A 7102-nucleotide genomic window follows, 5' to 3' on the forward strand; every position below is an offset into this window, starting at 1 on the left:
ACCAAGAAATTTCATGTAGGCCGCTTTCTGGATTTTAAAATGGTGGATTCTAAGCCGGTTATCAGTCAAGTTCAAGAAATCCAAGTGATTCTTCACGAGATTCACGCCGAGGGGATGACGTTGAGCGAATCTTTCAAGTGGCTGCTATAGTTGAGAAGCTACCACCAGCTTGGAAGGATTTCAAAAACTACTTGAAACACAAGCGAAAGGAGATGAATGTTGAAGAGCTCATTGTTAGACTTCGCATCGAGGAAGACAACAAGAGTTCGGAAAGACGATTGTTTTTTCCTGTTGTCGCTAAGGCAAATGTTGTCGAGCATGGCCAAAGCTCGAAAAAGAGAAACTTCTCTCCCTCCAACAAGAAGTTGAACCTCAGACCCAAAGGAGGTGTTTCAAAGAAGAAGTTCTCTGGAAAATGCTATAACTGTGATAGCATGGGTCACAAGGAATCTGAATGTAAGAAACCAAAGAGAAACCGAGAGGTGAATATAGTGGAGAACATATCTCATGAGGTTTCGAACATGAATCTTTGTGCTGTAATATCAGAAGTTAATCTGGTGGGTTCTAACCCAAGGGAGTGGTGGATCGACACGGGTGCCACTCGCCATGTTTGCTCCGACAAGGAGATGTTTGCTACTCTTGAGGAATCTATGAATGGGGAAAAACTATTCATGGGAAATTCTGTCACTTACGAGATCAAGGGTCAAGGGAAAGTTGTCCTAGAGATGACATCTGGAAAATAACTGACTTTGAACAATGTGTTGTATGTGCCTGACATCCACAAGAACTTGGTGTCAGGGTCGCTTCTTAACAAGCATGGTTTCCGCATTGTCTTCGAGTCAGATAAAGTGGTTTTGTCGAAACGTGGAATGTTTGTTGGCAAAGGATATGTTTGTAATGGTTTATTCAAACTCAATGTAATGGCTATTAAGCATGTGATGAATAAAGTTAATACCTTTGCTTACTTGCTTGAGCCTTCTTGTTTATGGCATGGTAGACTTGGACACGTTAATTACGATACAATTCATAAACTAATTAACATGAAAAGCATTCCTGCATTCCAAATTGATAAACAACACAAATGTGAAACTTGTGTTGAGGCAAAACTAACGAGATCATATTTTCGAACTATTGAAAGAAATAGTGAACCACTTGATATAATTCACAATGATATATGTGATCTAAAAAGTGTGCAAACTCGTGGTGGAAATAAATAATTCATCACTTTTGTTGACGATAGCACAAAATTTTGTTATGTGTATCTCCTCAAAAGTAAGGATGAAGCTATTGACAAATATGTCCAATATAAGAGTGAAGTTGAAAAAAAATTTAGCAAGAAAATTAAGGTGCTAAGAAGTGATCATGGAGGTGAATATGAATCACCATTTGCTGAGTTTTGTGCTCAACACGGTATCAAACACGAAAGAACTGTACCTTATTCTCCTCAGCAAAATGGCATTGCAGAGAGAAAGAATCGCACATTGAAAGAAATGATGAATGCGTTGTTATTAAGTTCTGGTTTACCATAGAACATGTGGGGGGAAGTTGTTCTAACAACAAATTACCTTTTAAATAAGATGCCCCAAAAGAAGCAAGATAAAAGTCCATATGAGTTATGGAAAGGTATAAGTCCTTCTTACCAATACTTGCGAGTGTGGGGGTGTCTTGCCAAGGTAGCAGTACCCACTCCAAAGAAAGTAAAGATAGGACCAAAAACTGTGGATTGCATTTTCATTGGATATGCTCAAAATAGTAGTGCGTATCGTTTTCTCGTATATGAATCTCAAATACCTGATATTCACAAGAATATGATAATGGAATCAAGAAATGCTTCATTCTTTGAACACATGTTTCCATGCAAATCTAAGGAAGAACCAAGTTCATCCAAAAGATTATACGAAACAAATGATGAAGAACAAGGGCTTGATCAAGACATAGAACCTAGATGTAGCAAGAGTGCTAGGACTGAGAAATCTTTTGGTCCGGATTTCATCACTTTCATGATGGAAAGTGAACCTTAGAACTTCAAGGAAGCAATGAGTTCATCTGAGGGACCTCTATGGAAAGAGGCTATCAATTCCGAAATGGAATCTATTTTACAAAATCATACGTGGAATTAGTAAATCTTCCTCCGGGAAGCAAACCACTAGGCTGTAAATGGGTTTTCAAAAGGAAAATGAAATCAGATGGAATCATAGATAAGTATAAAGCCAGATTGGTAATTAAAGGTTACCATCAACGTGAAGGGCTTGATTACTTTGATACATGTTCTCCTGTATCGAGAATAACCTCTATTCGTGTGATACTTATGATTGCCGCGTTGCGGAATCTTGAAGTACACCAAATGGATGTAAAGACAGCTTTTCTAAATGGAGATTTAGAAGAGAAAATTTACATGGAATAACCTGCGGATTTTCTGCGACTGGGCAAGAAAATAAGGTTTGTAAACTGGTGAAGTCTCTGTATGGCTTGGCACGAAAAATTTGATAAGGCCATGTTGGAAAGTGGATTTAAATTCAGTGATTGTGACAAATGTGTATACATAAAAACCACTGAAAATGGATATGTCGTTTTATGTCTTTACGTAGATGACAAACTTATCATTGGTAGTAATGATAAGATGATCAAATCCATCAAGAAGTTATTGAACTAAAGATTTGACATGAAAGATTTGGGCTTAACCGATGTAATCCTTGGAATTAAAATCCATAGAACATCAGAAGGGCTAGTCCTAAGTCAGTCACATTATGGTGACAAAATACTTGAGAAATTCAATAACGATGACTCTACAATGGCTAGAACCCCGATAGATACCAGTCAACATCTATCAAAGAATCGAGTTGAAAGTATGTCTCAATTAGAATACTCTCGAGTCATTGGAAGTCTGATGTACTTAATGAGTTGTACAAGACCAGACATAGCTTATGCAGTGAGAAAATTGAGTAAATTCACGAGTAATCCACGAGCTGAACACTGGAAAGAAATTATCAGATTGCTAAGATACTTAAGGTACACTCGTGATCATGGGCTGCACTATAGCAGATATCCTGCTGTTATTGAGAGATACAGCGATGCAAAGTGGATATCTGCTATGAAAGACTCAAAATCTATAAGTGGATACTATATTCACTTTAGGAGGTGCAGCAATTGCGTGGAAATCTTCTAAACAAACTATAATAGCCAGATCCACAATGGAATCTGAGTTTATAACTCTTGACAAGTGTGCTGAAGAGGCTGAATGGCTGCGTCACTTCTTAGAAGATGTTCCAGAATGGGAAAAACCAGTGCCAGCTATATGCATACATTGCGATAGCCAATCTGCGATTGGAATGGCACAGAATAAAATGTATAATGGTAAGTCTAGACATATACATCGTAGACATAATACCATTAGAAAACTACTCTCAATTGGAGTTATCTCTGTTGATTATGTAAAGTCAAAGGATAAAATAGCGGATCCACTGACCAAGGGGTTAAACAGATAGTTAGTTGCGAAATCGTCAAGGGGAATGGGGCTCAAGCCTATAGAATAAATTGGTGCGAAGGAAAAGACAACCTACGCTGACTGGAGATCCCAAGAACTAGGTTCAATGGGACAACCTAATCGCACTAATTTGGAGAATCACTGTGGGGGTTATCCCTAGTCCATTCCTATTATGAAACATTGAATGTTGAGGATAAGCTTACGGCTTTTAATGATTCTGATTTGAAAAAATACAGAATCACCTATGTGAGAGAGAAGTGAGGCCGCTTCGAAAGAATTGCAGGGCTCAATTCTAGACCCTCTTGCAGAACCAGGCGTGTGTTCATGGCCAAAAAGAACACAATCATGAGAACTTAATAGTATCAGGGAGAGTCTTGTGTGAAGTATATCACAATTCACACAAATGGATGTACAGTTCAAAGACATCATGCTACTGTCAACCAGTGAATTAATATGCTTTCACAAAGGAAGGCTCAAAGGGTAATACCTACCTATCCTATGCAAGACTCAACTGTCGAACATTATCAGTGGAATCCTTTCGTATAACTTTAAATTCCCATTCATGTGGGGGATCGTTGGATTAAAGGTGGGCTTTTAGGCTTATGGGCTTTCCATGTGAGTGAATGGAAATTTGGAAAGGTGGGTTTGTCCCATATTGGAAAAATGAAGTGGTATAGATAAGTTTATATTGTGTTACACTTTATGGAGGTGTAACTATGATTGTCCAAGAGGCTCTCTCTCGCGCACACAGGCACAGGGGGTGCAAATCATGGGCCCGATTTGCATGGGAAAAAAGGCTTGACTTGTGTGCAAGCGTACGAGCGCGACCTGGGCGCGTCGAATGTCGGACCAATCAAGGCAAAATTTTCCGAGCAGTCTATGCCATCTTTTGTTATTTTCAGTTGAGACCTTTCACATGCCCTTGAGACCTTTCGCATGGCATAACTGTTGGTGCTTCATCTCCCCAACTGTTAGTGCTTCATCTACCATCTTTAAGACATATTTAAGGCAACCTGTGGCCTTTCATATGGATGGTATTGACATATATAAATAGGGGATGTGCCTAGCCTAGAGAAAAAGACCGAAAAAATCCACTTTCTCCTGCTGCTACAGTTCCTCTGCTTATTCTGCTACAGTAGTACTTCTGCTACAGTTGTTCTGTTTTGCTACAGTAGAACTTCTGCTACAGTGCTTCTGTTCTGCTACAGTACTGCTGCTTCTGCTGCTACAGTACTGCTTCTGCGTGTTCTGCTTCTGCTCTGTTCACTGATAAAGTTCAGATACTGATTTTGTTCGCTAGCATAGTGCTTTGTGCTGCAACTCTGCTGGTTTGCCCGTTGTATCCTGGGAAACAGACGTCCGCTGAATCCTCGGAGCACATACTGGAGGGGGCGAATCGGTTTTAAGGAAACTGTACAAGCTACAGGCCTCGGTTTGATTTAATTAAGCATTATACTATTGTTTTCTTCAAGATACTGATTTGCTAGTTTTATGCATTAGTCATACTCTATTGTGAACAGCACGCTCGTTTGGTTTACTGCATATCTGTCCTGTTTTTCCATACAATTTGAACAACATAGGTAAGGGGTTCGATCGGTTGGGTCGTGTAGTGCACTTATTGGCTTGTTCAGACGTTGGCTCGTGAGCAGTGGTACAAGGGCTGTTCCAGGCTATGGACTAGACTCTGGTGGGTCCATGACATGGCTTAGGATGGCTCAAGCACATCCGGTTGCAAACTAGGAGTAGAACGAAGGGGTTAGTCATGGTAGAGTTTGGTTTTGTTGGGGTTCGGGAGAAGCTTGCACGTTCGCACGTGCATGGGGCTGTTGCTTGGGGTTAGTTTATTCAAGAAGAGTCCCATTACATCCTAAGGTGGTTTGGTTCGATCCTGGTCCGGTCTAGTTGAACGTGGGGTAGAGGTCGACTTCAATTGTTATTTGGGATTTTGATGCGCAGAGCTGGCGCTGCAACGCTTGATCTTCGGGGCTGATAGCACTGCAGCGCTGATGTCGGGCGCCTAGGCACTAACCAAGCGCTGCAGCTCCACGGTGTCAGCACCTAGACACAAGCCCAGTGTGGGTGGGGTAGTGGTTTTAGCGCTTATCACTCATTTGGATTTTGATATGTCGATATGACTGAGGTTATTAACAGTTAAATTAGGTCAACGGAGTTTGATTAGGAGTCTTTGAACTATGGTTTAAGTTTTATTGAGTTCGGGTTACAACCAGGTTTTTGGTCAAAGTTTTAAAACGAATTATAGAAATTAATGCATTGGCTCAAAGTTACGTCTAGGAATTTGTTATGATTATGTTTTGAGGTGTTTTAAAGATTTTGGTTGAATTTAGGTCAAAAATTTGAAGTCCGAAGGTAAAATGGTCAATTAGGGTTTCCATGAGCAAAATGTTCATTTTGCACCCGGGTCGAGTTAGCAGTCCTGGCAGCGCCCTGATCACAAATTGGCATGTTTTAAATTTATATGATATTATGAACATGAATTTTTATGATAATATGAAAATACGTTGCATGCTTGATTTTTATGAATGATGCGGATGAGCATATTGATATGGAGACTAGAGGCACCGAAGACTGAGTAGGCGAGGCTGGATGTGCGCACGCTAACCCGAGGACCATGTTTTCCGAACATTATGTTTATAAGTTAGGAGTAAACATGGATATTTTTATACACTTTCGTTTTTATATGTTGATAGATGACAGGACTTTTCATGTCATATATTTTAATTATTTTATACGACAGTCTAGGGTTTGATATTGAGATATTCTTTTTAACTGCAGTATTTTTATTAGTAGTTGAATACTTCTATTTTAAAATGTGTGATTGACAGCTTTATTGCATGCATAGTACAATTTCGAAATGAGATTTTTTTTAAAAAAATTCTAGTAGTATTTTGGTAGTAGACGTTTCAGTTGGTATCAGAACAAAGGTCAGGTTAAAGGTTGTGCCACCATCAGCTTCAGCCGCTCAGTCGTCAAGCCTCAAGTCTGTAAGTTTGCATGTTTTAAATAGCTTAATGTTATCACCTGCATATGTACATGATATATTTTTTTCAGTGATTTATAGCATATATGCTTAGCTTTTTACATGATTTAAGGATTAAATATTTTGAAAACTAGATTCAATTGCATTACAAGTTACGTTTAGAATTTGGACTCTATTCAGATAATAAACCGACAAACAAGATGATACTTCTGGAGGCGATAGGGGCCTTCCACCACCACTACCACCGCCAGGAGACGCAGATACCCAGTCCTTGATGGTATTTCGAGACTGATGGAGCATGCGTAGCAGGCTCCCAGACCCCAGACTGACATCTATGAGCAGTTTAGATGGCTCAACCCGAAGGATTTCGGGGCTACTACTACCCCCCTTTTGTGGCGTAGGATTGGATACAGTAATTGGAACTACACTTTCAGTACTGAGAGATGAGGGATGATGACAGGGTCAAATGCGCCATGCTGAGGGACGATGAATCCCTATGATGGGTGGGAGCAGAACACAGGTTGGATTTGGCTACCCTTACTTGGGGTCAATTCAAGGATATATTATATAACAAATACTTTCACGAGGATGTCAGGGGTCGCCTGACGAGGGAGTTCATG

The sequence above is a fragment of the Primulina eburnea genome, chromosome 1 (assembly GCF_022965805.1).
Source record: "Primulina eburnea isolate SZY01 chromosome 1, ASM2296580v1, whole genome shotgun sequence".
NCBI lineage: Eukaryota > Viridiplantae > Streptophyta > Magnoliopsida > Lamiales > Gesneriaceae > Primulina > Primulina eburnea.